A 15,135-nucleotide genomic window follows, 5' to 3' on the forward strand; every position below is an offset into this window, starting at 1 on the left:
TATGTATCCATCTAACGGCGGGGAGAGATTTTTTTTTTAACTCTTTATGTATGGTTAATAATATTACATGAACTAAATTTATTTTTAATTCAAAAAAAGTACGTATGTTTACTTATTGAATAGCAATTTCATTTTTAACTTAGCTACGGCAATAAGTTTTTTCTAAAAGATAAATATAAAGCAAAGAAGAAATATGCAACCTCAAGAAATTCATGAACTTCACTCTTTAGATGGCCAAGAATCAAATTCACTTTATTTTGATATGCCTTATCCAACATTAATAAGTTCAAAGGATCATCATACTTGAATATATTTAACAATAATTAGTTAGAAAAAATACACAGTAATGTGTAAAGGATCTTCATGCTTGAATATATTTAAGAAAAATTAGTTAGAGGCAAAAGCAAAACACATTATATGACTGCAATTGCTTGCATATTTGAGAAATAATCTCTCAAAATTTCAAAGTAGTTATTAGATAAAAATATAAGACAAAAGTAAATTAAACATGTAAACGTTGCTGAGATTTTCGAAAAAAATTTGTGGCACATATTTTACAAACCAATAACAAACAACCACCCTAGTTCCACAACATGCTAGGAGTGTATGTATCCATCTAACGGCGGGGAGAGATTTTTTTGAACACTTTATGTATGGTTAATAATATTACATGAACTAAATTTTGTACTATTTTTAATTAAAAAAAAGTATGTATGTTTACTTATTGAATAGCAATTTCATTTTTAATTTAGCTACGGCAACAACATTTTTCTAACAAATAAATATAAAGCTAAGAAGAAATATGCAACCTCAAGAAATTCATGAACTTCACTCTTTAGATGGCCAAGAGTTAAATTCACTTTATTTTGATATGCCTTATCGAACAGTAATAAGTTAAAAGAATCATCAAACTTGAATATATTCAACAATAATTAGTTAGAAAAAACACACAGTAATGAGTTAAAAGGATCATCATGCTTGAATATATTTAACAAGAATTAGTTAGAGGCTAAAGCAACACATATTTTATGACTGCAATTGCTTGCATATTTGAGAAATAATCTTTCAAAATTTCAAGGCAGTTGTTAGATAAAAATATTTTAGACAAAATTAAATTAAACATGTAAACGTTGCTCGAATTTTTGAAAAATCTTTGTAGCACATATTTTGCAAACCAATAACCAACAACCACCCTAGTTCTACAACATGCTGGGAGTGTACGTATCCATCTAACAGCGGGGAGAGATGTTTTTTTTTTAACTCTTTATATATGTATAATAATATTACATGAACTAAATTTTGTACTATTTTTAATTAAAAAAGAAAGTATGTATGTTTACTTATTGTATAACAATTTCATTTTTAACTTAGCTACGGCAACAACATTTTTCTAACAAATAAATATAAAGCAAAGAAGAAATATGCAACTTCAAGAAATTCATAAACTTCACTCTTTAGATGGCCAAGAGTCAAATTCACTTTATTTTGATATGCCTTATCCAACAGAAATAAGTTAAAAGAATCATCATACTTGAATATATTTAACAATAATTAGTTAGAAAAAACACACAGTAATGAGTTAAAAGGATCACCATGCTTGAATATATTTTACAAGAATTAGTTAACGGCAACAGCAACACAGATTTTATGACTGCAATTGCTTGCATATTTGAAAATTAATCTTTCAAAATTTCAAGGCAGTTGTTAGATAAAAATATTTTAAGACAAAAGTAAATTAAACATGTAAACGTTGCTCAGATTTTCAAAAAATCTTTGTGGCACATATTTTGCAAACCAATAACCAACAACCACCCTAGTTCCATAACATGCTGGGAGTGTATGTATCCATCTAACGGCGGGGAGAGATTTTTTCCTTTTTAACTCTTTATATATGGATAATAATATTACATAAACTAAATTTTGTACTACTTTTAATTAACAAAAAGTATGTATGTTTACTTATTGTATAGCAATTTCATTTTTAACTTAGCTACGGCAACAACATTTTCATGGAACATCCGTTTTGATCAAGCAGTTAAATCTTTTGGTTTTGATCAATGTCCGGATGAACCATGCGTGTACAAGAGGTGCAACGGAAACGTAGTGGTTTTTTTAGTATTGTACGTAGATGACATACTCCTCATAGAAAATGATGTGGGAGTACTATCATCAGTTAGGGTATGGCTATCGAGTCAATTCGATATGAAAGACTTGGGTGAGGCTGCATATATTCTTGGGATCAAGCTATTGCGAGATCGCAAGAATAAGATGCTAGGGCTCTCATAGGCAAGTTATATCGACACAGTCCTTGCCCATTTTAGCATGCAAGAATCCAAGAAAGGTTCATTACCTTTCAGGCATGGAATCTCACTATCTAAGGATCAATGTCCCGCATAATCCGAGCCATGGCAGTGAAAAAGTATATCTCCTTGCTCGCTTTCCGGTACACATCTTCGAATGACTAAATCGTTGCATTGTCTAAACAAAAAGGGTTCTTCCCAAAAGTAGAAATTCACATCGTGTAAAAACTTTTTTCGTTGATGAAAAGTGAGCTCGGGTGGAAGTACATGGCTAACTAAATAATTCACAAAATCCGCATACCATGGTACTTCTTGATTATCAATAACAAGCAATTGTTCATCCGGAAAATTTTCATTAATGCAAATTGGATCTTTGAATTCCGTTTCTAGCCTAGATAAGTGATCGGCTACTTGGTTCTCACTACCCTTATGGTCACGAATTTCCAAATCGAACTCTTGCAATAATAATACCCACCTAATAAGTCTAGGTTTTGCTTCTTTCTTTGGTATCAAATATTTTAAAGCCGAGTGATTCGTGAAGACAATGACTTTGGTGCCTATGAGATATGATCTAAATTTTTCGAATGCAAAAACAACTGCTAGCAACTCTTTTTCAGTGGTGGTATAATTTAATTGTGCCTCGTTTAGAGTTTTACTAGCATAGTAAATTGAATGAAAATTTTAATTCTTTCTTTGGCCCAACACGGCACCTACCGCAAAATCACTGGCATCACACATAAGCTCAAAAGATTCATTCCAATCGGGCACAACAATAATAGGAGCAGTTACTAACCGTGTTTTCAAATCGTCGAAGGCTTTGAGGCATTCGTTATTGAAGTCAAATTTGACGTCCTTCTCCAACAAATTGCACAATGGTTTGGCGACCTTGGAGAAATCCTTGATGAACCGCCTATAGAATCCCGCATGTCCCAAAAAACTTCGAATCCCCTTTACGGAAATTGGTGGTGGTAATTTCTCGATTGTCTCGATCTTTGCTCGATCGACTTCTAACCCCTTCTTTGACACCTTGTGTCCTAGCACGATCCCCTCTTGCACCATAAAGTGGCACTTTTCCCAGTTGAGCACCAAATTTGTCTCTTCACACCTGCGAAGAACCTTAGCCAGTATTTGGAGACAAGTGTCATACGTATCACCGAAAACATAAAAATCATCCATAAAAATTTCAAGACCACATTCAACCATGTCCGTAAAAATTGCCATCATACATCGTTGAAAAGTAGCAGGAGCATTGCATAAACCAAAAGGCATACGTCTAAAAGCAAAAGTACCAAAAGGACAAGTAAAAGTGGTTTTGTCTTGATCCTCGGGAGCTATGGAAATTTGATTATAACCGGAATACCCATCTAAAAAGCAATAAAATTCTTGACAAGCTAGTCTATCAAGCATTTGATCAATAAAGGGCAAAGGGAAATGATCTTTTCGAGTGGCTTTATTCAATTTTCTATAATCCATGCAAATTCGCCAACCCTTCACTGTCCTAGAAGGGATTAATTCATTTTTTTCATTTTTTATAAAAGTCATTCCCCCCTTCTTGGGTACACATTGTACCGGACTAACCCACGCACTATCGGAAATAGGAAAAATAATACCTGCGTCTAACCACTTGATGATTTCTTTCTTCACAACTTCCTTCATGATGGGGTTCAATCGCCTCTGTTGTTCCACTGAAGATTTATGGCTCTCCTCCAATATGATCTTGTGCATGCAAAAAGTTGGACTTATGCCTTTGATGTCGGCAATTGTCCATCCAAGTGCTAGCTTGTGCTCTTGCAAGACCTCCAAAATTCTCTTTTCCTGTAGACCTGTCAAAGATGAAGAAATAATAACAGGTAAGGTCTCATGAGCTCCAAGATACATATATTTTAAATGAGATGGTAAAACTTTAAGCTCAAGTTTCGGAGGTTCGATCACTGAAGGCTTAAAAGTGACAGATAATGGGAGCTCCGTTTCCAAACTTTCAAATCGTGGTCTTGACAGCGGCTTTGCCGAATCCAACCAACATAATTGTTCCGTCACTGCTTCTTCCTCAACTGATGTTACTACATTCAAAGATGCTTCCAACGGATCCGCAATTAAAGGTTCAACAAAATCAAAATTCAATTGATCTAACACATCAAAAGCAAAGCATTCATCACCCTCTTGAGGGTGTTTCACTGTACGGAAAACATCAAATTTAATTGTTTCATCCCCTAAAGACATAGATAAAATTCCATTATACACATCAATTATAGTTCTACCCGTTCTCAAAAAAGGTCTTCCCAAAATCAAAGGAATTTCTTTATCTTCTTCCATATCAAGAACTACAAAATCTGCAGGAAAGATGAATTTATCTACTTTAACTAACACATCTTCTACTATTCCTTTTGGGTATATGAGTGATCTATCGGCTAACTGTAAAGTCACAGATACCAATTTTATATCTCTTAATCCCAAACTTTGAAACACTGAGAAGGGCACGAGATTAATGCTTGCACCTAAATCTATGAGGGATTTTGCAAAGAACTTACCTCCGATAGCGACTGGAATCGTAAACTTACCCGGATCTCCAAGCTTTGGTGGAATTGGGCGAGTAAGAATGCCACTGCATTGCTCGGTTAAGGCTATCATCTCATGTTCACCGAATTTCCGTTTCCTTGATACCATGTCTTTCAAAAATTTCACCCAATGAGGCATTAGTTCAAGTGCTCGAGTAAAAGGAATATTAATATGTAATTCATTCAATTGCTCAAGAAAACTTTTGTAATACGACTCATTCTTCGCCTTTATCTGGCGTTGAGGATAAGGTACCTGAGGGGTCGGCTTAGGCGCAACGACCCTTTTCTCACCTGGTGGATCTGTCAGAGTTTCCGCTTCTTTTTCTTGTTGCTCCCCCTATCCTTGCTTGTTGCCTTCTTTGCCACTTCTTCTAGTTGTCTTCCATTCATCAAACTGACGGCTTTGCATTGCTCGTTGGTGCCCTTTCAAGGGTCTTCCATATTTGACGGTAGTGTACCGGCTGGCCTCGCGTTCAATTGGGTCACAAATTGGCCCATCTGTGTTTCCAAATTTCGAATGGATGCTTGGGTGGTCGTCATAAATTGGGCCAAGATATTTGCGAGGTCTCCACCTTGAGGTGGTGCTTGAGGCGGATTTTGGAATCCGGGAGCTGGTCGTGAATAATTAGGCGGTTGGCCTTGAGGTGGTGCTTGCCTTTGTCCTTGTTGATTTCCTCCCCACCCAAAATTAGGGTGATCCTTCCATCCCGGATTATACGTGTTGGAGTACGGGTTCCTCTGTTGCCGGTTGGTGTCATGCACATAATTTAGAGACTCCGTTTCGTCTACGCCTTGGTCGGGAGCTTGGACTGCATGGACTTGCTGAGTTTGCAAAGCCGCTACTTGTTTCGAGAGCTTCTCTAACTGGGCCGTGATTGCAGTGACCCCGTCTAACTCCAAAATTCCTCCCGTCTTGACTGCTCCGCTATTCGACCGGTCCGATGCCCGCATGTATTTATTTCTAGCGATTCGCTCCAAGAGTTCGTATGCTTCGTCGTAGGTCAAACTCATGAACATACCTCCAGCTGCAGAGTCGAGCACGGTTCTCGAGTTGTCTTGCAATCCATCGTAAAATATTTGCAGTTGGCGCCACTCTTGCAGTCCGTGATTCGGGCACCTCCTTACTAACTGTTTGAACCGCTCCCACGTCTCGAATAATGCTTCATCGGCTTCTTGTATGAAGTTTTGAATTTCTCTCCGGATTCTCTCAGTTTTTGTTGGGGAGTTGTATGTGTTCATGAAAAGTTGTGCTAGCTGGGCCCAAGACGAGATGGAGTGCGGTGCGCGAGTTTGTAACCATTCTCGGGCTGCTCCTTGTAAGGAGTGCTTGAACAGGCGGAGTTGCAGTGCTTCGGGTGATACTCCGTTCATCTTGTGCGAGTCACATGTTTCGAGAAAGTTGACCAAGTGGAGATGTGGATCTTCATGAGCCAATCCGCTGAATAAACCATTGTTTTGGAGCATAGTGAGGAGTCCCGCTCGAATTTCAAAATTGTTGGCTTCAATTGGGGGCTGCTGGATACTTGATTGAAACCCGTTGAGTGTTGGAACGGTGTACTCATGCAGTGCTCGTTGACGAGGTGGTGGATTAATTAGCTGGCGTTGCTCTTGCTCAATGACGACTTCCCCTACCGCATTCGGTAGGCGCCCTTGGTCATCTCCCCTGCGATTAATCTCTTCTTCCATCGTTGCGGGAGCGTTTTGAGCTAACCTTTGATTTCTCCTGGCTTGCCTAAACGTTCGCTCAATTTCGGGGTCAAGAGGTAGCAAGTTCGTGGCGTGTCCTCTTCGCATAAAAAGTACCTAAAACAAAATAATAAAAATAAAATAATTAAATAAAATAAATAAAATGGCTGAAGTAAGAAAAATTGCTCAAATTTAATATTAGGATAAATAAATAATTTAGCCGTACTCCCCGGCAACGGCGCCAAAAACTTGTTGGGGCTGATACCTAACACGCAAGTGCACGTATCGCAAACAAGTAGTAAAAGTGGACTCGTGAGAGTCGGATGTCGATCCCACAGGGAATACTCCAAATTATTTAATCCTAAGTACCAAATTCTAACAACTATGATTTTTATCCAGCCTACGCAAGTTTGTCAATTTAAATCAATTAAACAATTAAACTAATTAAGAAAGCAATTAATCACGAGAAAATATCAATATAAAAACGGATCTAGGATTTTATCTTCCCCCTATGCGGTAATTCTTTATCCAAATTAATCTTCTATCATGCAAGTTACAATTCCCGATTATTAACCCAAGACACGAAATTACTCATAACCAGCTGTCGCGTGTATTATGAGTCTATTATTCATAAACGATTCACTATATGTCTATGCAAACCTAGTATGAATAAAGCATTAAATAACAAGTCTCGTAAACGGCTACCGAAGGTATTATCTGTATGTCTACGATAATACATGCAATTAACACACTCATCCGGTGAAAACTACTCGAAGGCTCTTCTATCCCTGTTCTAATTATTAAAACGATCTGTAGATTCAATTCTAACAATAACACATAGCAACATAAATTAGCTACGTTCATGCGCTAAATAAGATCAAAATAGAAGAAATAATCGAAAAATTAAACTTGCATAAAAGTAGAAAAAGAGGTTCGAATTACCACATAGGGTTCCAACAAAATCCTAGAATAAAAATTTAGCTACTCATGTTCTCTACGAAAAGCATAATAATAAAAATACGAAAGTTCATAAAAATCGAAAAATAAAATTAAAGGGAGAACTATGAAGAAGATTCGTCAAGTCTTCGTCTTCGTTGCTCCGTTCTCTTGCTCCTAGATTGCGTGTGTAAAAGATAGATCCCTAATTGTCTGCTATTTGGTCTTTAAATAGGGTGCAAAAATATAAAAGGGCGGTTTCCTTGTGTAATTAAAATTCCTTCACTGCGCCACTTCGTTGACCCGGACGGCCGTGCGAGAATTCGTTCTTAAATCCGGACGGCTGTCCGGTCTTTAATTCTTCAGAGTTTTGATTTTTCTACTTTTGGCCCACTTTTTCTCCGAATTTGCAGTTTTTACCCCATAAGTTGCCAATTCTTCAATTTGCACCTAAAATCCAAATAATAACCATTTTAAGCACCAATTATCGTTAAAACACACCAAAAGCTCCAATTAAAAGGTACAATTAAGTGTAAAAATATACACTTAACAGACTCCTTCTAGAATCTTTGGAGATAAGATGAAGGAAAATTGGAGTCTTTTAGGACTCAAATTTCCGGCCCCTTTGCTAGAGTTGGAGGAATATTTAATTCTTAAATCCTTCTCCTAGTGCAACTCTTTCTAGACCCTTATATATAATACTTGATGGAAGAGAAAAATTACTTGTTCCATAACCTAATAGTGATCGATTTTTTGCTAGAAAAATAAGCAAAATATTTTCTCTTCTATTTCATTATTTTCTTAGATTATAGATTTAGATATTTCTCTAGGTACGATCCCACCATCGTAGAAAAATAAATCCGGGATATACAATAGAAGATTAGAGGTTTATAGAGCAAAACATAAATCCCGAATTTTCTGAGCACTCTTGAGAAGAAAATCACCATAAATCAACCGTTAGTCGGATAGGCACGAAATTTATACAGTAACTTTCTAACCCTTAGATCTACAATCATTTCGAAGGGTTTCTTGATCGGATCAATGATCGTGGAGATTTTCTTCTAGAGGACTGGAAATTTCTGGACAGCAGCTCTTCGAAGGTTGAAGGCTTGATGTGGATCCTTGTTCGTGCGCCGAAGATAGTTTTGATCAGCTCTTCGAAACGTAAGTCCATGGATTAGATTTATTCTGCTTTAATTAAATAAAATCTATGCATGCTAATTAAGATTTAGAAATTGGCTAACCTAGAACCTCCGAATTTTCATTGGCTCTTGGGCTTCACATCCCAACAATCCTTGTCCTCGAATTTTAGATATACACAATCCAAATCCCGACAACAAAGTTTCAAGAGCATCTTTAAGCGATTTCGCACTTGTGTCCTCAACATGAACAATGCCAATAAATTGTTCGACAATAAATCCTCTATCATCAATAAAACGCACAACCACTGCCATTTGTTCTTTACTAGAGGAATGACCGGACTCATCAACAAGAACACTAAAGAAACCATCTCCAATTTCTTCAACTATTTTTTTAACAGTTTCAACGGCACATGCATTTGCAAGTTCTTTTTGAATAACATGAGAAGTCATCTTACAATTTCTTGCACCACTTTTAAATGCTTCTGCTATTTTCTCATTGTTTCTCCCCAATGCTTCGATAAATTCTAGAAATGGCCATTATAAATAGAATTTTCCCCTTCATTATGTGCCCTAAACGCAATTCCACCTCTGACAAGAAAATTTGATACGATATATTTTTTATATATATCGTTTAATTATTAGTTAGTTACTATTTTATTATTAATTAATTATCATAATATATTTATACTCCCTCCATTCCATTTTAATTGTCTTTCTAGATAATTTTTTTCATTTCAAAATAATTGTCACTTTAGAATTTCAATGAACTATTTATTGTGTTTTCTCAATTATGCCCTTATTGCTATTAAGAGAATTAATGGTTAAACATTTAATAAAAGTGGGTTTTTAGTCATTTTATTATGATTTTTCTAAAATCCATACACATTTATTAGTTTCCTTAATATGTGTGAATTAGTCCAAAAAGACAATTAAAATGAAATGGAGGGAGTATTAGATATAGCCGTATGTTAGTTTAGGGTTAGGATAATTAGGAGGATTATTAAGTATTTAATTAGTATAGGTAATTACCTTTCCTAGTTAGATTAGGATTCTAGGATTTTATTATCTTTAAATAGTCGTATTATGCTAGGGTTTTAGAATGAAGAGAAATATTAAAGAAGAGTTTTCTTACGTTTCGTAAAGAATTCTTATGATACTCAAGAGATCGCATCAATTGGTATCAGAGCGAAGTTGCGATTAACATCAACGCTTCGTTAGCAAGGCAGCGATTACATCAAAGCTACGCTGGAGCAAAGTTGAGATCACATCAAAACTTTGTGAAAATCATGATGTCAGAAACAAGACGGTTGGAGCGATTGGAGAAATCCGTAGAGAGATTACGGATTGACATTCAGAAATTGCTCGAACAAAGTCACGGACGACATCAACGCCAACACAAAAGCCGAAGGGATCGCCGCCCATCACCGCCAACGCCACCGCTACCATCACCACCGTCGTTGCCGAGCCTATCGCCGGAGGAAGAGGAAGAGGACGACGATGACTTTTTCGAAGAACCCCAAATTTTTGTGAGTTCGCCGGAAGAAGAAGAATCGAATTCAACTGAGATAAAGTGGGACGAAGAGCCGAAAGAAGAAGAATCGGAGTCAACTGAGGTAAAGTGGGATGAAGACGAGAAATTAACCAGGGAGGAGAACGAAGAGACACAATGGATATTAGGAGATTTCCATGGTGTTCAAAAGAAAGAAGGCGAAGAACCGATGGTCAGTTTGGATGAGATAATATCTAAAAAGACGATTGAAAAATTTTATTTGTCGGGAAAAAGATTGAATATTTTCGCTAAAATGGCCTTTGGAATTTCATTGGATCAGCATGAACAATGTGTTAAAAAGCTTGGTCGTTCATCGTGTTTTTCGGAGTCAATCGGGAAGCAAGTTGATAAGCAAGTCGATGAAGTCAAACATAGGTGAAAACGCAAAGGAGAAGGACCAAATTGACTCGAACCTTGAGGACAAGGTTCATTTCAAGAGGGGTGGTTTGATACGATATATTATTAAATATATCGTTTAATTATTAGTTAGTTACTATTTTATTATTAATTAATTATCATAGTATATTTATATTAGATATAGCCGTATGTTAGTTTAGGGTTAGGATGATTAGGAGGATTATTAAGTATTTAATTAGTATAGGTAATTATCTTTCCTAGTTAGATTAGGATTCTAGGGTTTTATTATCTTTAAATAGTCGTATTATGCTAGGGTTTTAGAATGAAGAGAAATACTAAAGAAGAGTTTTCTTTACGTTTCGTAAAGAATTCTTATGATACTCAAGAGATCGTATCACTTGACTGCTTCAAGTGATGCTTCTACACAAACAAGATAATCAGCTTCTGCTTTTGTACTATGCTTTATAAATGAAGACTCAATACTTTGATTTTTTCTTCATAAGATTCACACATGCTTTGACACAATTTCTATGATGACTATTGAGTTCACCAACATGTGTAACAACTTGTTTTTTTAGATTCCAACACCTAAAACCTTCGATCACAAATGCAGAATGACTAGTACCATTGTAGCACAAATAACATGGCAAACAAAATACAGCTTCTTTTTCTATACTATATTCCGACCAGTAATGGTCTTTATACCAACTATTATTAAAAGAACGATTCATCTTCCCAATATTTCTAGGAGGATATTCTGTCATATTGCGTCTTCTAGGTCCATTTACAAGATAAGCTCTTCTCACATCATCTTGATCATATGGATGATAATCAAGAATTAGAGTTCTTTTGCCAGGATCCAACTCCAAATATTCCCCCTTTTTGAATACCTTATTTGAAGATGGTGGATCACTTGATGAAGGAGTAGAAGAAGGTTCTCCGGATGGTCCCTCAATTGTAGAAAGAATCGGAGAGGCTTCAATTGTTGATTCATTTCCGATAGTAGAATTATTAGACTCCGAAAATCGAGGGATAGGCGTAAAGAACTTGAACAACATACTGTAAAATAAATTAAATAAAATCAATTAAACAATTCGATTGATGGTGCAAAAATTATCTGAAAAATCATAAAAAATAAAATTCAAAGTCTAATTACCTCTAATCGACTCCTAAAGTTTCAACAACAGACTTGACTTCTCGCTGAAATTCGGTGACCACCACCTGAGACAACAGCCGTAAACCACCAAATCGGCTGTCAATTAACAATTTTACATCTTTATCAATTGAAACCCTAGCACCCTTTTCCTTTGATTTGCTTTCAATTTCTCGGGATTCCCTATATTGAATTCGAAAATCCTCTGAATTATATGTTGTTTCCCACCCCAAATTCCAGAAGATATGAATAATTTTGGGGAAAATAAAAGAGGCAAGAATGGGGGGTTTCGGAGAAAAAAAAAAGTGTTGGGAGAGGCGTTGATCGTGGGAAGAAGAATTTTTTAGAAAATAAAAGAAAATTTGATTTGGGAGGACACAAAAATTGAGGAAACAAATCAAAAAAATGAAGAAAAAAAAATCTGATTTGGAAGGGCACGAAAATTGAGGAAAAAAATATATATAATTATTTTTTTTTTCTTATTTAGAGTGGTCCATGGCATAGATGGCCACCCTGGTTAGCCCCTGGTTACTATACGCAAACTGCTTTCCTTTAATACTAGCTGGGCGCTCTACTTATCTTTTTGTAATATATCCTAGGTTATATACTAAGCTATTAAATGGCTAATATCATTATCATATATAACTTTACACACATTCCCTCTGCACACTAGTACAATAGTAAACGACGACACGAAAATACATGAATAAACGTAGTTATAGTACTTCAAAATAAAAATATATACATTATATTTGTTGGTGGGTGATATTTAATTTTTGGGTAAATTTCACTTTCTCCCTTGTATTTTGGTTCGGTATCACTTTACTCTTTTTTATTCTCGATTGTATCAATTTGCCCATGTACTTGAAAAATTATCTCAATGTGGCATTCGCTATTAGTTGTCAGACATTTGACATTAACTTCGTTTGATCTAAGCTCTGAAATTACAAAAGCGCCACCTCTCCCAATTTAAATAGTTATTTAAAAAAATAAAAAAATAAACAGAAAAAAAAAATTAAAAAAAATCAAGACAACGAGAAAACATAGTCCATGACGCCTGCCACAATTAAATTTTTTTTTTTCAAATAATTATTTAAACTTGGAGGGGTGGTTTTTTTGTAATTTTCAAACTTAGATCGAATGGTGTTAAGATCAAAGGTCTGAAAACTAACGACAAGGGCCACATTGAGGCAATTTTTCATGTATAGGGGGGCAAATCGATGCAATTGAAAGTAGAAGAGGGTAAAGTAATATTCAGCCAAAGTATAAAGGAGGAAAGTCAAATTTACCCTTAATTTTTTTTTAACAGAAAATAAGTTGAAATTAAAGTTTAATTGATTTCACATATGCAATTTCTAGGTTTGTGGTTGCGAAACTTTTTTGAAGAAATAATGTATGTTGATTTAGGAATATGTACCCCTGAAAATCATTTAAGGCATTTTGCAACCTACGTTCCTATGTCCTATTTCAAAATGCTCACAAGAAAATTATTTTTCTAACACATTACACAGGGCATGCAATAATGTCTTATTAATAATTGGATAAAGTTGATTTTGCAACCTCAATTACGAAATGTATCAAATACTCATTTATATTTTTTTATCAGACTTATAAAAATGTAAATCTATAGTTTTGTAATGTTTTGTTGAGCAATTGCAATCTTACCCCACATTTAGTCTATGGAAAATATATGTGAATTTTAGTACTTAGAAATATTTCGGTCAAAATAAAAAAAGTACAAATTAAAGTCACTATCTCTTCCATTTTTCCAACATAACTCATTTTGCAAACAATACTTGGATAACTATTTAAGCGATTATTTAACTTATTTTAATATTTTATTAAGTTGAGCATATTTTTTTTGTGTTGCTATAGTGGCATATCATTATTTTAATTAAAATCCATTATAAAGACCTGTTTATTAGGGGTTTGACTTACGCCTGATTTAATCTCCTATTTTGAAATACTTGGTTTAATTAAATAAATTAGGTATCCGGTAATATGGTTTGCATAGAATTACCATATAAAATTGAACCCATGGTAACAACTAGAGCAGAAAATTATCGTGAAGTTAAAAAAAAATACCAATTTCAAATTAAAAAATGAGGAAAAATAAAGCCAAAAATATAAGGCACATATAAGCTTTGTACCCTTACACAATAGGGGTAAAAAGATAAAAAAAAATAAAAATAAATAAATAAGGCAACAAGAAAGTCAATAGGTGATGTCTGCATAATCCTACTTTGCACCCTAAAAATAGAGCTTTTTTGGCACTTTGCACCCTTGAAAAACAATAATAGCATTTTGTTATTGTTTTTTTTTTTCTTTTTTTTTTCAGGATGCAAATTAACAAATTAAATTGTTATTTTCTTCAGCCTCCAACCTAATTTTGAGCACACAAAGTGGGAAAAAATAAAAATCACACCGGACAATTGAAAAAGTTCATATTTTCTTACAAAATCAAATCAAATAAACATTTAACACTAAATTATTCGATTGATAGATCTTTTATTGTAATTGGTGGAAATATTAAGTAGAAATATTTGGAAGAAAACATGATTTTCAGATAACTTGATAATGAAATAGAGGAAGGATTATTTTTTTTCGTAAAGTTATTTTTTGTGACAAAAAAATATTATTTTTAAATACTACTAAAAATATTAAAGTACCTATATTAGCTTTTAAAAAAATTATGTGAGGTGCATTATGCATTACATTGTGTTTCGAGGGTCCAAAGTACTATTAATTCATTTTGAGGTTGCAAAGTGCCAAAATTGTATTTTTCAAGAATGCAAAATGGAATTAAGTCAAAAAAATTATTGTCTTTCGTCATTTATTTGCAACAAAATAAATTTATTGTCGCTATAAATGTATTTGCTACAATTTTATATCGTAGAAAAAGAAATACAATTTTGCTGTTAATTTTTCACCTTTGCAATATTGTTAAGCTTATAATATTTGACTAGTTCTTTTGCCCATGCATGGATAAACATATATTTAATTTCTTATTATATCGTAATCGTACTTGGATACATTTAAATAAAAATAAAAGTCTGAATTTGAAGAATTTATTATGCACGTAACAAAGTCTACATATATGAAGGAAGAACTACAATACGTGAACACATCATAGTATATTCATGTAAAAATATGCACCATTGTCGGCATTTTGAACAGTGATTTTTGTGCATGAGTTCTTGACCAACAATGTTTATTATTACAGGTTCATGTGTTATATCTTTTTCGCCAATAAGCGCACTCATTTAATATGTATTATAAATAAAGAAAAAATTAATGTATATGACAAAATTACCCCTAATCCTTTACACCAAATTTCTTAATTGTAATCCCAATTTGCCGCCAGTTTCCGGCGTTGATTTTTCGATCTTTTTTTTCTGTATGTTTTTTCCGTCACCGGTCTCTGACGTTGACTATTTCGATCTTCTTTTTCTATCTT

At 34.5% G+C, this 15,135-nt stretch overlaps 1 long non-coding RNA gene across 1 annotated transcript; it reads right to left on the reverse strand.

Moving 5' to 3' along the window:
• Positions 1 to 11,087: 11,087 nt before the first annotated feature.
• Positions 11,088 to 12,120, reverse strand: LOC148765693 (uncharacterized). The gene is made up of 2 exons (XR_016029208.1): positions 11,682 to 12,120; positions 11,088 to 11,584 (listed from the first exon to the last, which is right to left on the reverse strand). It is a non-coding gene; the product is annotated as an uncharacterized LOC148765693 (long non-coding RNA).
• Between the last annotated feature and the right edge of the window lie 3,015 nt (positions 12,121 to 15,135).

This window comes from Erythranthe guttata, chromosome 13, assembly GCF_056151865.1.
Source record: "Erythranthe guttata isolate IM_541 chromosome 13, IM_541, whole genome shotgun sequence".
Taxonomy (NCBI): domain Eukaryota; kingdom Viridiplantae; phylum Streptophyta; class Magnoliopsida; order Lamiales; family Phrymaceae; genus Erythranthe; species Erythranthe guttata.